The following is a 17,559-nucleotide window of genomic DNA, read 5'->3' on the forward strand; positions in this document are numbered from 1 at the left end:
TCCCAGGGAGGTCTTCCCATCCTTCCTCTTGCTCCTATCAGGCCTCCGAGATCCAGTCTTGGAAGAAGAGGGTTTTGCAGTTCATCAAGGGAGTAAAGTCCAGTGAGATTTTGGCTCCTTTCAGGTAAGAGGTAGGAGTGCCACACTAGTGAAGCTCACTCCAGATGGATGTAAAATTAGGAGTGGGGAAGATGCGTGTCTGCCCTTACGCCAGCATTTCCCAGTCACTCTCAGAAAGCTGAGTCCCAAATGCAGGAAGGATCAGGGTAATGAGACAGCCACTGAATGAAACCAGGGAGACTGAGAGCTTCTGCGGAGATGACAATTAGAGTCTCCATTCCTTTCCTCACCTGCCAAACCAATCCCATCTGCATGTCTTTGAGTGTGGTAAAATTCTGATTTGTAAGTCACTGTCGATCATGCATTACCTCCCTCTGAAGGGAGATCAGAGTTGGACTAATGAGAGGGCATCTGTACATTTGTCTGATGGTCCAAGGAGATTACCAGGAGATTGCTCAAGATTCACGTTCTCAAGCCTGATCTGATAGCCTATGTTCACCCCATCTAATCTCTAATGTATAGCAGCCCTGGTCTCAAGACTTGGAGAAGGAGACATTTTAAAGTTCCTACACTTGAGAGTTCAATAAATCCTTGCCCATGTTTTCAAGGCCTACAGGCAGGAGGTAGCCCCCTTCCCCATTTACCCAGCTCTGGGTATTTTAGGAGCAGGGCAGGCCACTCTGGATTGCTGCTCTTACTGGCCCTTTAGAGACATTACAAGAGACATCACTAATGCTAGGAAAACACCCCAGATGCTCTGCTCCATGTGTTGCCTAATTTACTGGGAAGAGTCCTGGATCAACCCAGCTTTTCATTACACTTGTTCCGCAGGGTTGGGACAGCCACTTTAGTCTCTCCATCCATCTGCTGCATGTGTGAAGATCTTGGTGTTGGGTGCTGTCTCAGGGCCCTGCATAGGGTGTGGGGCACTCAGTAAAAATTTGGTGGCCAATTGAAAGAATGAATTGAAATGAATAAGGAGAGCAGGTCCTCCCTCCTCCCCCAGGCTGAGCAGAAGATGGGATAGGTCACACTGCAAGGCAGGATGGGGCTGAAAGTTGACAGTGAGAACCTAGGACCCTCTTGTGAACTCTCGTGAGGAGATATGATAGAGCGGGCTCCTGAAGGAGGTAGTGAAAGAATGAAGCATGCTTGGGATTGGGGAAGGGGGGTTAATCAAGAAAGACATGTGGAGGGAAGCCTGGAGCAGGCCTGGGAAAGAGAGAGAGTTTGGGCAACACGGAGGAAGGACAAGGCTACAGGGCAGATATCCAGACCAAATCCCGGGAGAATTCCAGGACTGGCATCATGTTTCATGTTCTTGCCACAGGCTGGGACTAAACCATGTGCCAGTGGAGCTACCAAAGAGCTAGAGCTCTTTGCTTTTGAAGGCAGCCAGGGTGGGTAGAATAGGTATTTACCTATGTGGAATGGTCAGAGGGGTGACAGCAACCTTCCCAAATTGATACTTGAAATCCTATCAGCTATATGTTTAGCATTAAACAATCTGTCTCCTAGTGGCAACTGCTTCTTTTTTCTCTATCCTTTATTGTTTATTCTTTTTATCCTTCACTCTTTCCCCTCTCCTTCTAAAGATCTTCTCATAGATTATAAAAGGAACATATAGCAAAAATGCAAAAAATTTAACAAAGTAAAAAAAAAGAAAGAAAAGGAAGATCATCTATAATTCCACCACCCTGTAATATTTTCCTATGTGCAATCATGTGCATGCACACACACATACACATAGAGATAGATACATGTAAATACATTCTACAGAGTAGAGTCTTACAATACATACTGCTTTGTAACCTGATTTTCACTTAATCGACTGTGGAAATTTACCCATTTAGTCATTCAACAGCTGAATCGAGTGCCTACCATTTTCCAGACACTGTGCCAGGCCCAGGAATAGAGTGGAGAACACATACAGCCTCTGCTCTCATAGAATTTATAGTCTAGCTGGGAAGAAATTTACCAAATAACATCTTTCCATACAAGAGATATAGATGGAGATCATTATTTTCTTTTTCAGTGCAGCTTTTAATTTTTACATGAAAAAAATCAAAGGTACACATTAGGAATTAAACTACTGTTTTTTCTCCTATCTAGAGGTGTGACATACGTGTTTTCTGGTCTGTAATGTTCTACCAAACATTTTCCTAAACCAAACCCAGACAGAAGGTCATCAAAGCTCTTTGCTATCCCCTCTTTTTCAGGCTGAGTTAGACCAGTGGAACACTATTTTGACAGGAAAAAGAATAGAGTTGGAAGTGCAGAGCTTGAAGAATCACATTTTTACCAAACTTATCCCCATCCCAACCCCAAACTAACCAACTGATTTATACAGAAGAATTTTAAGCAGACTTGTACAAATACACTTCATATGCTATACGAAAAGGATATCTTTTAGTCTATTTACAACGTATAGCATATATTCATTGGTGTCAGGGAAAATAAATAACACTAGTGAAGTATTTTTGCCATCATAGCACTAACAACTAAAAATTAAAACCATTTAATACTTAGATTTTAAAGTGGTTAATCATAGAAATTCTAAGATTAAATCTACTAGATGAATTAGAGTATTCATCTACAAAAAAAAATTTTTTTTTCAAAAATGATTCTAAAAAAAAAAGAGGCTTCTCTCAAAACACTGAGACTATATCAGGACTAGAAGACAGTGATAAAAGATTGCAAACTCAGGACTAGGAGTTGATTTTCACATGCAGCTTTTGGGTAAAGGACATCTTTTCCAGTCTATTCCCACAGCCAAAACTAGTTCTAATTTTTCCATCACGGTGGGCAGAAAATAGGAGTTTCAGAAATCTGAAGACAGGGGCAGCTATTTTAACACCCTACATAAGTACTCTTAAAATCGTAAAAAATAGAACACGGTGGTCCATTGTGTTTGAAGGACTGAAAGGCTTCCCCAAGTGAAGGAGCTGTGAGCACATGGAAGGTTCAGGCGAAGCCCGCCTCTGTGGTATTTGGGACAGGGAGGGCTTGCTATGGTATTATTTCACTTTATTGACACAGGAACATATATGCTGAGGTAGGGGCCTTCCAGGTGGAACGCTTGACACAGTCTTGCTCCAGAGCAGTCAGACTCTCAGGAGCACCTTAGAAAGGTGTTCACTTTGGCAGGGATTATTGAATAGAAGAAGGTGTTTCAGAAAAAGCAGAAGTCCTAGAGGGTCAGGTAATTATCTTTTTGACCCATCAATACCTAACATTAACAGAAAGCTGCAGAACAGAGCCAGTCTTTCCAAGGTGTATTCTCTTATCATCACGAGCAGAAGCCTCTTCCAGATGATTGGGCTCAAGATATCAGAAGGTTCCCATTGCCTGGAGTGGGGAGCTAGTGCTGCAGATTGTTCTGGGAAGCTGGTACAGATGATTTGCACAGGGAAGTCACCACTAAACCACTGCTTAAGTCCAGTCTTCGGCCTTCTTTTTCTGCTCTGTACTCTAGAAACACCTCTTTAAATACCAGAAAGTCTGTAAATGTGAGCAGCATGTTGAATATGTCATGAGCCACTTCACCTTTATGGTGCTTTAACGTTGTCGTGAAAATTGCCATGTTGAATCCGGGTATCCCCTCCAGCAGCTGTTTTTCAATATACTTTTCTACCAAAGAAAAATATTCATTAAAACTTGCCGTGTAGGTGAGTTTATTCTCTTCTGTGTCTTCAAAACCCTGGTAGTATTTGCCCATGAAAGTTCTCTGCAGTACTTGGAACTCGGCATCCATGATAACGTCCTCCATACAGCCAACCAAAGCATCAGATTGAGCTTCAGCGGCGGAAGAGGTGGACAGCGTGAAAGAAGTTCTCTTCCTCCAAGACTTCCGTCACTTCCGCCTCATCCATCCCACCAGCCTGGGGCCAGCTGACTCTGCGCCTGCGCAGGGCGCCCGGGATCTCCATGCACCACCCACCACTCTGCACCTGGCTCCCATTACTGATCTCTAGGAGCCATGCTTGGCCTCCCATCACCATGGCTGACATCATCATTCTTTTTTTTTTTTTTTAATATGGTCACACTATCTTTTTTTTAAAAAATTAATTAATTAATTAATTTTTGGCTGTGTTGGGTCTTCGTTTCTGTGCAAGGGCTTTCTCTAGTTGTGGCAAGCGGGGGCCACTCTTCATCGTGGTATGCGGGCCTCTCACTATCATGGCCTCTCGTTGCGGAGCACAGGCTCCAGACGCGCAGGCTCAGTAGTTGTGGCTCATGGGCCTAGTTGCTCCGCGGCATGTGGGATCTTCCCAGACCAGGGCTCAAACCCGTGTCCCCTGCATTAGCAGGCAGATTCTCAACCACTGCGCCACCAGGGAAGCCCCGACATCATCATTCTTAATGACTGTACAATCTTCCATTATATGGCTGTAGCATAGCATTTTGATGCATATGTTATTTCTATTATTGTTCAGTATAATAAACATTGCTGCAATGAGCACATATCTCTGAAAGCTTGTCCTGTTCATTCTTTAAGATAACTTCCTAGAGGTGGAATTGCTAGGCCACTTTAAAATTTTGATTTATATTGTCAGACTGCTGTCCAGAAAGATTGTACCAATTGATACTTTTACAAGTAATGTATGACTTCCTGTTCCTCCAGTCTTATGAACACTTTGTGGTATTCTTTTGAAATTTTGACATTTTTTTCGGTTTTATTTTCATTTCTTTGGTTACTAATGAGGTTGAGCATTGTAATTATGCTTATCAACTCTTTAATTTTCCTTTTCTGTGAACTGTTTCTTCATTTGTTTAGTCCATTTTCTCTTTGGGTGGGCATTTCGTTTTTCTTATTAATCTGCTTGTCTAAGGCAAGGACTCCAACAGCACTTGAGCCACTCAGGAGTCCAGAATCCCAGAAACATTCATCACTGGGCCAGAATTAGTGCCCTGTGGGGATGCCGGGAATAGCTGGGGTCGGGTGAGGAAGACAGAACCTAGTTCAGGAAGAGGGAGGCCAGAGGAGGCTAACAGGATTGCAGGAAAGTGGGGCCAAGTTGGGGGAGGGGCCACCTCCAAAATCACGCCTGCAGTGGTAGATGAGATGATGGAGTGGGGTGAGGCTACGAGAAAAGTAAGCAGGGTCGGCCGTGTGTGGATTAGGGGTCCCCCCATCCCAGTCCTGCTGCCTTCACTCCCTCACACACTAATCCTCAGAGTGCTCCCCGTGCATTTCCTGCCCACAAATTTCCATCTCAGAGTTTGCTTTCCAGGAATCTGACATGAGACAGGGGAGAGGGACCAGCCAGCTGTCTGCTTGACTGGGATTTGGATGGGGAGGATGCTTCTCTTGTAGTGAGAACTGGTGCCCTGGGAAGAGTGGAGAAGACCCTGAGATCCTTGAAGACCCTAGAGGTGAAGGACCAGGGACAGTGGGTAGCCCACGGCATATACCAAAGAATTCATTAGCAAATTCTGCAGTGATTCAGAGGGGGAGTGGGTTTCCTTGGCTTGCTGCTATATGACTGATAGCAGGGAATGACGTGCTAATTGGGTCAGTCTCTCCACCCCTCCTCCTGCCTTATCTGTCCATCCTGGACATTCTTCCTCCTACTGGCTGAGTTTCTGAGGACCCCACTCTGATGCCTAAGGTCACTGAAATAATGACTCTGGTTAGCTGATCCCTAGCTGACAGAGATAAGTGCTTAAGTGTTTTCTCTGCCTCCAGGCTGCTAGGGCTGACCTCCCCAAATCCACTCTTAGTAGCATCAGGGGAGAGCAAATAGCAAATGGGTGCATTAGAGCTCCTTACCCACTCCCACTGTTAAGACTAGTCATTTGGCTGTTTTAAGCCAGGCGTTCTGCCTTATTCTAGATGTGATTACTCACAGTCAAGGCCAACACAGTCCATATTTGAATACCCATGAATTTATTTGATGTACTTTTTGCCTGAGAAACTGGTAATTAAGATGTAGGGTCTTACAAAGGAGGCAAAAATATACAATGGAGAAAAGACAGCCTCTTCAATAAGCGATGCTGGGAAAACTGGATAGTTACATATAAAAGAATGAAATTAGAACACTCCCTGACACCATACACAAAAATAAACTCAAAATGGATTAAAGACCTAAATGCAAGACCAGACACTATAAAACTCTTAGAGGAGAACATAGAAAGAACACTCTTTGACATAAACCACAGCAACATCTTTTTTGACCCACCTCCTAGAGTAATGAAAATTAAAACCAAAATAAACAAATGGGACCTAATTAAACTTAAAAGCTTTTACACAGCAAAGGAGACCATAAACAAGATGAAAAGACAATCCACAGAATGGGATAAAATATTTGCAAATGAAGCAACTGACAAAGGATTAACCTCCAAAATATACAAGCAGCTCATACAACTCAGGATGAGAGGGGTATAAAAATAAAGTTAGAAAGCTAGTCTTTGTTTGAGGTTAGGATCATACTGAGCAACACTGGAAAAGGGGGAACTCACAGAGGAAGAGAGCAATTAAAAATATTAGCTATTAGTTCTCATTAATGTGGTAATAAAAATAATATCTGTCTCTCAGGTGTGTTTCAAGGAACACATGAAGTAATATACATGAAAAGCACTTTACAGAATGAAAGATATTCATACAGATATTGTACTACAGGTATGAAAATTTTGATTAGCAAAATTTTATAATCTAGTTGCTAAAATTTAGATTAGCAACTAGATTATAAACTCTTTAAAGAGAGGGACTGTGTCATATATTGTTTGTATACTACTGGACAGAAAATGTGTACTTCAGAGCACTTGTTGACTGATAGACTGATTAAATAATTTAATGCATGCTAGAGTTGGCACAGCTCCCAGAACAAAGTAAGTACTCAATAAGTGGGAGGTATTTCTATCATTATTTCTAGGGTTACCATTGTTTATTGATTTCTGAGGTATCAGACTTTTTATTTAAAAAATTTTTTTGGCTGAGTTGGGTCTTCGTCGCTGTGCGCAGGCTTTCTCTAGTTGCGGCGAGGAGGGGCTACTCTTTGTTGTGGTGCGCAGGCTTCTCATTGTGGTGGCTTCTCTTGTTTTGGAGCATGGGCTCTAGGTGCGTGGGCTTCAGTATTTGCAGCACGTGGACTCAGTAGTTGCAGCACGCGGGCCCTAGAGCCTGTGGGCCTCAGTAGTTGCGGTATGTGGGCTCAGTAGTTGTGGTGCACGGGCTCTAGGGTGCACAGGCTTCAGTCGTTGTGGCTCACAGGCTCTAGAGTGCAGGCTCAGTAGTTGTGGCACACGGGCTTAGTTGCTCCACGGCATATGGGATCTTCCCAGACCAGGGATCAAACCCGTGTCCCCTGCATTGGCAGGCGGATTCTCAACCACTGCGCCACCAGGGGAGTCCCCAGGAATCAGACTCTTGAGGCTAGAAATGAGTTCAGCGTCCCTGAAGAGGAGCCCCAATTAGATACTAGAGTCCAAAACATGGTTCTATAATTGGCAGCCCACCCTCCTGTGGGGGATAACTCTTCTCTCTCACAGAGGATGCTAAGTTCTGTCCTACCTTGTAAATTCCACTCATTGGTCCAAGTTTTTCCCTCTGCGGCCATAGGGAGCAAGTCCCCTTGTGCATGAGAATCTCCAAATGTTTGAGGTTGGTTGTTCCTTTATCAGATTCCTTCTCCAAGTTGAACATTTCCATTTCCTCCTTTGCTTTGGCATGCCCCCGTCAGCCTGCATGTCCCACAGGCATACTCTGGATATCTGGAATGCAACCCCACCCTCTAGGTGAGACTTGACTAGCTTGGGAAAAGGGGTGGGCATGGGGTTACACTTTGTACATCCTCCAACCTTGCTGGTGAGTCTGGCAGCCCTCTTCTGCTGCTGAGTGATCCTGAGCTGGTGCCATTTTATACAAGCCATTGTGAATCTCCCCATGCCACATTGTACAGCTTGTTTTGTTTGAATACATGTAAGTTTTTGATTTACATTAATCTCTGTTAAATCTTTCATATTAGATTTGGCTCAGGCTCCAAACTGTCAAATTATTTTTGGATTCTGATCCTGCCACCCAACTTCTTGTTACTCTGACTAGGTTCAGGTCAGTTATAAATTTGAGTAACATGCAACGATGTCCTCACTTGGGTGTACTGGAAAGAAAAACTGCTATGTAAAGCAAAAGCTGCTTTTTTGTCATAGAGAAGAAAGGTGTTATATTTAGTCTTAGAGGAAGTAGCTCTTTTTTTTGTTTGGCTGCACCGCACGTCATGTGGGATCTTAGTTCACTGACCAGGGATTGAACCTGCGCCCCTTTTGCACTGGAAGCTTGGAGTCTTAACCACTGGACCACCAAGTCCCAAGGACTCTTTAAATAATACAGCCATAATAACATTATGACCCCCTAACAGGATAAACACTAATTCTTTAATATGATCAAATATCCAGTCCAAGTTCACATTTCCCATAATGTTTTCATTAAAATTGTTTGTTTGAATCAGAGTTTAAATAATGTTCATGCACTGTAATTGGCTCATAGGTACAGATTTCCATCCCTTCTTTTTATTCCTTTTAATTTATTTATTGGAGAAACCTGGTCATTTGTCTTGTAGAGTTAGTGTCCTACTAAGTTAGTGTCCCCCCTGCTCCCCTCAACTGTGATCCATTCAGAATGTTCCTCTTTTCTTTGTCTATACATTAAAATGGACCGTTTTGGATGCACTATTCTATAAATTGTAACACAGTTATACATGTGTGGATTCATGAAGCCACCAGCACAACCGGAGTACAGAACAGTTCCATTACCTCCTACAACTCCTCCTTGTTATTCTTTTACAGTCACACACTCCATCCACCTCTAACCACGGGCAACCACTGATTTTTCCTCTGTCACTATAGTTTTGTCCTTTTGAGAATCTCATATAAAAAAATCACACAGTAGTAACCTTTTGAGATTGACTTCTTTCGCTCAGCATAATGTCTTTGAGATTCATTCAAGCTGTTGTGTGTATCAACAGTTTGCTCCTTTTTATTGCTGAGGGTATTCCATTGTGTGGATATACTATGGTACATAGCAACCCCCCAGCAGTGTGCACAATACTCTTGTACTGACATGTCTGTCTTCCCTACCGGACTATGACTTCCTTGAGAGCAGACACCAGCTCTTCTTTGTCTTTCGGATTCTAGTGCCTGGCAATTCTGGGCCCAGAGCAGATACTAGATAAATGCAGACTGAGTGAGGGCTGAGGACAGAGCATCCCTTCAGGGGACACCGTCCAACTCAGAGGAAGGGATTCAGCTGGACATGGGTGTGTCTAATGGTACTATGCCTCCTCCAGGTATTTCTCTATCTGCCTCACGCGCAATTCATCTTGCGGGGACTCTGTTTCCCCACATCTATAGTATCTTCTGGCCTACCAGGCAAGCTGCCCCTACTGCAAGTGAGCTAAAGTTAGGCTGTCACATTCTGTCCTTAGTAAAGCCTTGCTGACCCCTGAGGTTTCATGGTGTGTGTGTGTGTGTGTGTGTGTGTGTGTGTGTGTGTGTGAAGATCTCCTGAAATCTGTCTTGAGCGTGTATGCTGAATCTCATGGCTTTGCCTGGGCTCCAGGGTCTCAACGTCCTGGGTGTGCCTCCCATTCCCCTCCTCAGATGGAGCGTTCTCTATGAAGGAGTTTGCAGCTCACCTCCTGCATCTTCTTCATCACCTTCTCTCACTATCCAATACCAAACTACTTGGAAAGGACAGGAGATGGAATTCCTTATTGCATCACAATGCAACCTAACCTTGTCCTTAGGGAATGTGACACCATTACTGAGGAGTAATCTGCATTGCAAAGTCAATGCTAAATCCCCGCGGCTGGTGCAGACGTAGAGGGTGGAGTCTACCTGGTTATTATGAATCCCCTACAACAAACAAATAATGACACTTCTCAGGATTCTTACTAATGAGAGCCATAGCAAATGTTAGTGTAGCTTTACTGCAAAGATTTTCAGTTGAAGGGGTGAGGAGGGGGGCAGAGATTCAGCCCACCCTCTACCAATCAAGTCCTGCCCTCCTGGGGCTGCATCTTTTTGGAGGGGCACCTTTATCTAACCTGCACAAAGGCACATATAGAATAGCTGTGGCTTCGATCTCCTTCATTTAATGTCATATTTCCCAAGGTAACTGTTTGACCAAGTACCATTAGCCTTACAGAATAAGGACAAATACACCTTTTGGTGTCCTCTGCCCTGTGAGGATTTTCCCAACCTCTGTGACCCACCTTGAGCCTGGCCTTTTCTTGCCCTCCGACCAGAGTTTGTCACACTGGATCTTGCACTGTTCTGGGCCATAAGTCTTGCTTCACCTGATGGGTTAAAAGACTTTAGAGCAAGAGCTGGGTCTCCCAACTTTCGCTCAAGCCCAAGCTACATGCTGGGCCTTTGAAGGCATTCACCTTGGGTTTGGAAAGAGTAGTTGAGCCACAGCTACATTGTTTCCTTTCCTTTAGCCCCTCCAAACCCTCCTCCCTCCACCAACAGCCCAGTAGCAATTTTACTTCTTCTAACCTTTGAACATTCCATCTTCCAACTTAAATTAACACAAGAATCATCTGGGGAGATTTCAAAATTTCTGATGTCAGGCTTACTCCAATTAAATCAGGAAATCAAGGGGGTGGGATCTGGCACCAGTATCTTTAAAGTTCACTAGGTGATTCTAACATGCTGCCAGGTTTGAGAAGGTGGCAACCTGGGGAATAGAAAACATCTTTCTTTCTAAGTTCTCCTGGGCTTAAATATTTTTTTTTCCCAAGGAACTTCAAAGAACCTCCCTCTAATCCATTCTATATTCTGAATCTAATTGTTCTTCCTGAAACACAAGTCTGATGGTGTCACTCTTCTGCTCAAGTTCTTCAGTGGTCTCCTAATGCCTATCAGGGTGAAGTCCAAACTCCCAGCATGCAAATCAGGTCCCTCATGGTCTGACCCTTACTGAGCTCTCCAGCCTCACCTCCCACATCTCCTTTCTCAAACCCTGTACTCTGGGGACTTCCCTGGTGGCGCAGTGGTTAAGAATCCGCCTGCCAATGCAGGGGACATGGGTTCGATCCCCGGTCCAGGAAGATCCCACATGCTGTGGAGCAACTAAGCCTGTGCGCCACAACTACTAGGCCTGCGCGCCACAACTACTGAGCCCACGTGCCACAACTACTGAAACCCGCGTGCCTAGAGCCCGTGCTCCGCAACAAGAGAAGCCATGGCAAGGAGAAGCCCGCGCGCCGCAATGAAGAGTAGCCCCCGCGGGCCGCAACTAGAGAAAGCCACATACGCAGCAACAAAGACCCAATGCAGCCAAAAATAAATTAAAAAAACAAACAAAAAACACCCCTGTACTTTGGTCACACTAAATTGCTTGTGATTTCCTGCATATGTCATGGCTTTGCTTGCCCCCAGACTCCTCTTATCTGCAGATATACACAGAAAGTCACACTTTCTTAGGGCCTCTGATTCTGAATGGCTTCTTATATCTGGACATTAAAAGTTAGCCCCCAGCCGGAGGGTTTGGTTGCTGTCAACCCATATTCTCTTACTTTATATCAAGATCCATAGCGAGTCAGGCTGCAAAGCCTCCCTTAGCACCCCTCCCTCTCAGGGTCTGCTTTCTCTGCAAGAAGTCCTGTCTAACATGCAGTCTAAGACATGTTTACTGAAATGCAACACCCGGCCTCTCTCGCCTTGTTGTCAGGAGATGATGGGACATAGGTCTCCTCTAGGTCTTCATTATCTAAGTGGTTTTCCTGCAACATGATGTGGGGTTCAGGTTGGTACCTCCCGCTTACCCTTTGTCACCTGCTTGATTGTCACCCCAATGGGTGCCAGATTGCCAGCAGAAGGGTCTAGGCTGGGGTGAGGGTGGAGTGCTCAGGACCTGGAACCTAGGAGCTGAGGATGGGTGAGTGTGTGTGTGTGTGTGTGTGTGTGTGTGTGTGTGTGTGTGTGTGTGACCCCAAAGCCAAATAGGATGATTCCTGGTAGAGGGATTGGTCCATACCATTTAAGCCTCTTCTCTCACCAATTATGTGAATAACCAAGAGTCAGCTGCTTTTCTAATGTACTTGAGTCGGGCACGACAAACGACCCTGGCAGGAAAGAGAAACATTTCACGAAAGACTGTTCGTGGAGGCTGTGATTATACTAATTCCAGAGCATCCATGTACAGGGCCCTGTGTTGAGCTTGGAGCAGGACAGGGAGATGCAGAGGTGAAGACGTTTGCTTTAGCAGGACATTTTAACTTCTCTTCTTCTTTTCTTTCCCTTCAAATGTCTGTGTGCCCATTCAACCCAGTGTGAGGTTCTAAATCCTTGGCAAGAGCCCTAGGATGTGGAATCCCTTCATTTGATTGTCTGGGTGGGGCTGGGGCTTTGCTGAACTGGGCAGGCATGAGGTGATGGGGTAAAGCCCCATACCCAGGGGTGGAGAGTCCTGTCCGGGCAGTCTGGGAACTGTCCAGAGATAAGGGGGGCTCATTACTCAGGAGAGGAGAGGAAAAGCTTCACCTGGCTTTAGAGGCTCTTAATGACCCCAACATCTTGAGCCCACCCCCCCTGCCGCCCATGGATGTGATTCCCAGTATTGCTGGAGGCGCTTTCTCTAAGGAGGACCACTCTTTGTACACAATTTCTAGAGACAAAGTTCTCTACCAACCTCTTTTATTTTTTTTTAACATCTTTATTGGAGTATAATTGCTTTACAATGGTGTGTTAGTTTCTGCTTTATAACAAAGTGAATCAACTATACATATACATATATCCCCATATCTCCTCCCTCTTGCGTCTCCCTCCCATCCTCCCTATCCCACCCTTTTAGGTGGTCACAAAGCCCCGAGCTGATCTCCCTGTGTTATGCAGCTGCTTCCCACTAGCTATCTATTTTACATTTGGTAGTGTATATATGTCCATGCCACTCTCTCACTTCGTCCCAGCTTACCCTTCCCCCTCCCCGTGTCCTCAAGTCCATTCTCTATGTCTGCATCTTTATTCCTGCCCTGCCCCTAGGATCTTCAGAACAATTTTTTTTTTTAGATTCCGTATATATGTGTTAGCATACGGTATTTGCTTTTCTCTTTCTGTCTTACTTCACTCTGTATGACAGACTCTAGGTCCATCCACCTCACTACAAATAACTCAATTTTGTTTCTTTTTATGGGTGAGTAATATTCCATTTTGTATATGTGCCACATCTTCTTTATCCATTCATCTGTTGATGGACACTTGGTTGCTTCCATGTCCTGGCTATTGTAAATAGAGCTGCAGTGAACATTGTGGTACATGACTCTTTGAATTACGGTTTTCTCAGGGTATATGTCCAGTAGTGGGATTGCTGGGTCATATGATAGTTCTATTTTTAGTTTTTTAAGGAACTAAACCTCTTTCTTAAGAGCTGGGATCTGAGTGACAAGAGCCAATGACCCAGATCACTGGAGACGGGAGGAGCATAGAAAGTCATTAAGCAGACGGTTGAAGTTTAGGGTTGGGTCCCATTAGGAAGCAGCCCATCCATAGGAGAGCCTAAGTGTTTTTCTGCCTTGGGTCGGTGAAGGCAAAATAAGACTAATGTCAGAGAAATCAAAGCAGCTGGTGACTCCAGGATTTGGGCTAAAGTGTGCTCAAGATTTGAACCATTGACCCGTTTTGGCTAGAAAAGTCAAGCTCAGCAAATCATCCAATTAATGAACCAATTCACTGGAACCTATAAAAAGCACCACCCCTCTCCCTGTGTCAGAAGGTGCCCTTTCCTCCGAGGCTTTCTGAACCAAGACATCTTCCTGCATCCAGAGAAAATGATAAGCCAGCAGCCCAGCAGGCTGTCCCAGGCCACCAAGGGCTCCAGTTGTCTCTCTGCCGTTGCAGTGTCTGGCAAGAGCTGCACCACCCCAGTCAGCCTCTACAGCCTGTGCCATGAGAGGGGGTGCCTTTGGCAGCAGAAGCCTGTATAGCCTTGGTGGGGAGTACAAGAAGATCTCACTCAGTGTGGCCAGAGGTACTGCCCAGGCTGCAGGCTTGGCACAGAGATGTACAGGTGCCTTTGGAGGGAGCCTGTGTGGGGCTGGCGGGAGGGGCACAAGAGGTGGCTTTGGAGGAGCCTCCTTCAGAGTTGGAGGGAGATCCCTGGGGCAATGCGAAATGCGAATCTGCCCAGCACATTCCATTTACCTTGCCCTCTACCATCGGGATCTCGCTCTGCCAGCCACTGACTCGGCACCCTCTGAAGTTTCCAGGGACGGCCTCAAGGTCCACTCGGTGGCCGATATTTGAAGCTCTGAAGCTCTGACTCTTTTCACCCCTTTTCTCCTTATTTTCCCGCGGGCTCTCTTGCCCTGCCTTCTCAATCTCTTCTTTGGCCTTCTCTTCCTCTGTCCACTCATTAAATGCTGGAGTTCTGCAACATTTTAAAAACTTTTTATTGGACGTACAGAAAAGAGCACAGACCTCAAGTGTTCAGCCTGATGAATTTTCACAAACTGAACCCACTCATGTAACCAGCACGCAACATCCATCCCCATGACCCCAGAAGCTCCGACACCGGGCTCCCTTCCAACCACTTCCCACCCCACCCCACCGCAGGAAACTGTTATTCTGATTTCTAACAGCATAGGTTAGTTTTTAATGTGTTTGTACTTTCTATAAGTAGAAGCATACAGTTTGTGGCTTAACACAATATAGTGAGAATCATCCCAAACCAGTTGTGTAGTTGGAGTTGATTCATTCTTATTAGTACAGCATCCCCAGTTTATTTACATACTCTACTGTGATGGACGTGGGATTCAATTCCAGTTTTCAGCTATTATGAACAAAGCTGCAATGAATATTCTAGTCCATGTCTTTTGGTGAATATATGTGTGCCCACAATGGCTTTGTGTATATCTAGTAGTGGGATCACTGGGTTCATAGGGTATGGGTGTGTTGAGTTATGGTAGATATCCCAAACAGTTTCCCTAGGTAGCCATCCTAGCAGTGTAGGAGAGTTCCGGTTGCTCCGCATTCTTGCCGACACTTGGTATTTTCTTTTTTTTTTGTATTGTATTTTAGCCTTTTTAGAGGAGGTACTATTGTATATCTTTATGGTTTCAATTTGCATGTCCCATAGTGGCTAATGATGCTGGGCTCCTTTTATAGGTTTATTGCCATTTGGATATTGTCTTTTGGGCCTGTCTTCTGCCCATTTTTCTATTGAGTGGGTTATCTTTCGTGTTGATTTAAATGGGTTCTTTGGATCTTCTGGATATGAGCCCTTTGTTGATACGTGAATATTGTTTCCCACTTTGTAGGTTGCCTTTTCACTCTTTAATGGAGCTTTTTGATAAAATAGAGTTACTTTATTTCATAGGGACAAATCAATATAGTGAAGTTCCTTGGAATAGCTATTCCAAAGAACAGCCCAGAACTCATGTTATCTTCAGCATGAGTATTCTGTCCTTCCTGTCCCCTCTTCCTATGGTCCCCCTTTTAAAATCAACTTCTTTGGGGTATAATTTGCATACGGTAACAATGCACCCATTTCAATGAGTTTTGACAAATGTATATACCCGTGTAACTACAAACACAATAAAAATCTACGACATCTTCCAAAATGCTCTCCAGCCCCTTTGCAGTCATTTGCTCGTCAGCCCTCAGGCCCAGGATGGGCTTGGTTTCTGTCAGTATAGGTTAGTTTTAGAATTCATACAAATGGTATTTAGTATTGGAATTTCATACAAATGGAATCATACAGAACATATTCTTTTTGCATATGGCTTCTTTATCTCATCAAGATGTTTTTAAGATCCATCAGATATACGTATCGTGAATATTTTGATCTGGGCTCTGGTTTGCATTGTCTTGTTCTCAGCGATGTGTTTCGAAGCTCCGTGCCCCCTTTTAATGGCTCTGGTGGTACCTCGCTATCATCAGCATTTGAAACTGCATCTCAAGGCTGAGTGGTTGGCCTAGCCTCTTGGACTAGATGAAACTCTGCATCTGGTTTGAAGACAGAACAGGTGATTCTCCCTTATCGTTACCCAGCCTTTCATAAAAACATGGAATTTTTCTCCTTTAATAAAGTTCCTTATGTTATAAAAATTAGTCCATCAGAATCAAAGCAAACTGGAGCTTTAAAAAAAAAATACAAGTGCCTGGGCCACATTCCCTGAGATTCTGACTCCAGAGGTCAGGAGTGGGGCTTGAGGATCTGGATTTTAAAAAAACTATCCAGTGGTCTGATGTGCAGTCAGCACTGAGGGCCATTGCCCACAGAGTGAAGTCCCAGTTCTGCAGCATAGCTTGGAGAGATCATTACCGTCAGCTTCAACCTACACCTTCAGCTCCTGCTTATCACCTGTCCTCCTCCTCCATGTCTCCTGTTCTGCAAGCATGTGGGATCTCTCATCAACACTCTCCCCTCACCCACATTTGAAATATTTTCCTCTCTACCAGGGGTGCCTTTCTCCTCTTTTCTACCCACTGGGCCCACTCCTGCTCATCCCTCAATACCCCACTCAAAATTACCTTCTCTCTGATGCCTTCCATAGCCTTTCTTCTTCTTCTGCTCGTAGTACTTTGTTTGATCTGCTGTCAAAAACATTTACCCCAAAGTACTGTAAGGAGTTGTTCGCATGAATGACCCCCCCTTCAATACAACTGTGAGCTTTTCCAGATCATGGACCCTGTCTCGTGCATCATCGTGTTCCTATTGGGTAGCCTGGTGCCTGCCATAAGTAGGGACTTAACAAATGATTGCTGAGAGAATGAATGGATGTTTGGAGAGATGACTGAATGGATAGTGGTCCGTGTTGGATCCCTTGGAAAGGATGAAGTTCTAGGGAAACAAGGGCTGGACACTCCTGCTGGGTCCTCTGAACACTGTGCCTGATCATCACTTCCTGCTCTAGTCTTCATGCCTTTTAGCAGAAATCAGAGCCAATGGGTAAGCTGGGAAAGCATCTACCTTCTGAATGCATCAGTCTTCAAACCTAGTTCATGCTTAATGCCATTGTCATTTCCATTTGGGGTCACAGGTTGTATGAAAGTATTTTGTCTATGAGTCACAGGAGGGTGTGTGTCTGTGGGTGGCATGTTTCCCCATTTGTCTGTCGGGTCAGATAAGTGAAAGGGTTTTAAAAAGCTGAAGACACTCCACAAATGTCAGATACTATTAAGTGTTGGCACGTATGCTTGTGAGGCTGTGGCTTGGGTTTTGGGGGAACCAAGAACTTCCAGAGTTGTACAAGGCTGGTTGGGTGCTGGGGGATAGGGGACTGTCCCAGGTATGAGGCCTGCCCTCCAAGGGCTTCCACACTGGTTGAAGGGAGGGAAGATGTTCTCATTTGACTTATGGGTGTGGTAGGGGCAAGCGGCATCCCAGGTGCTATAGGACAGGAGAGGCCAAGGGGCCAGGCAGGTCATGTGACACATCGTGATGGGGCTGGGTTGTTGCTGGCTCCTAAATGATGCATCAGTTTGGGGTGTAAAGGGAAGGGGAGGGGGGGCTTTAAGTCTGAGGATACTTTGTGATCCCTAGGACAGAGGGAGAGC

The 17,559-nt window shown here is 44.8% G+C and overlaps 1 pseudogene across 1 annotated transcript; it reads right to left on the bottom strand.

Moving 5' to 3' along the window:
• Positions 1-3,421: 3,421 nt before the first annotated feature.
• On the bottom strand, positions 3,422-3,904 carry LOC309641166 (ADP-ribosylation factor-like protein 2-binding protein pseudogene; annotated as a pseudogene). Its single transcript has one exon. The product of its transcript is annotated as an ADP-ribosylation factor-like protein 2-binding protein pseudogene (transcript).
• Positions 3,905-17,559: the final 13,655 nt, after the last annotated feature.

The sequence above is a fragment of the Balaenoptera physalus genome (assembly GCF_965194825.1).
Source record: "Balaenoptera physalus genome assembly, chromosome: 13".
Lineage (NCBI taxonomy): Eukaryota > Metazoa > Chordata > Mammalia > Artiodactyla > Balaenopteridae > Balaenoptera > Balaenoptera physalus.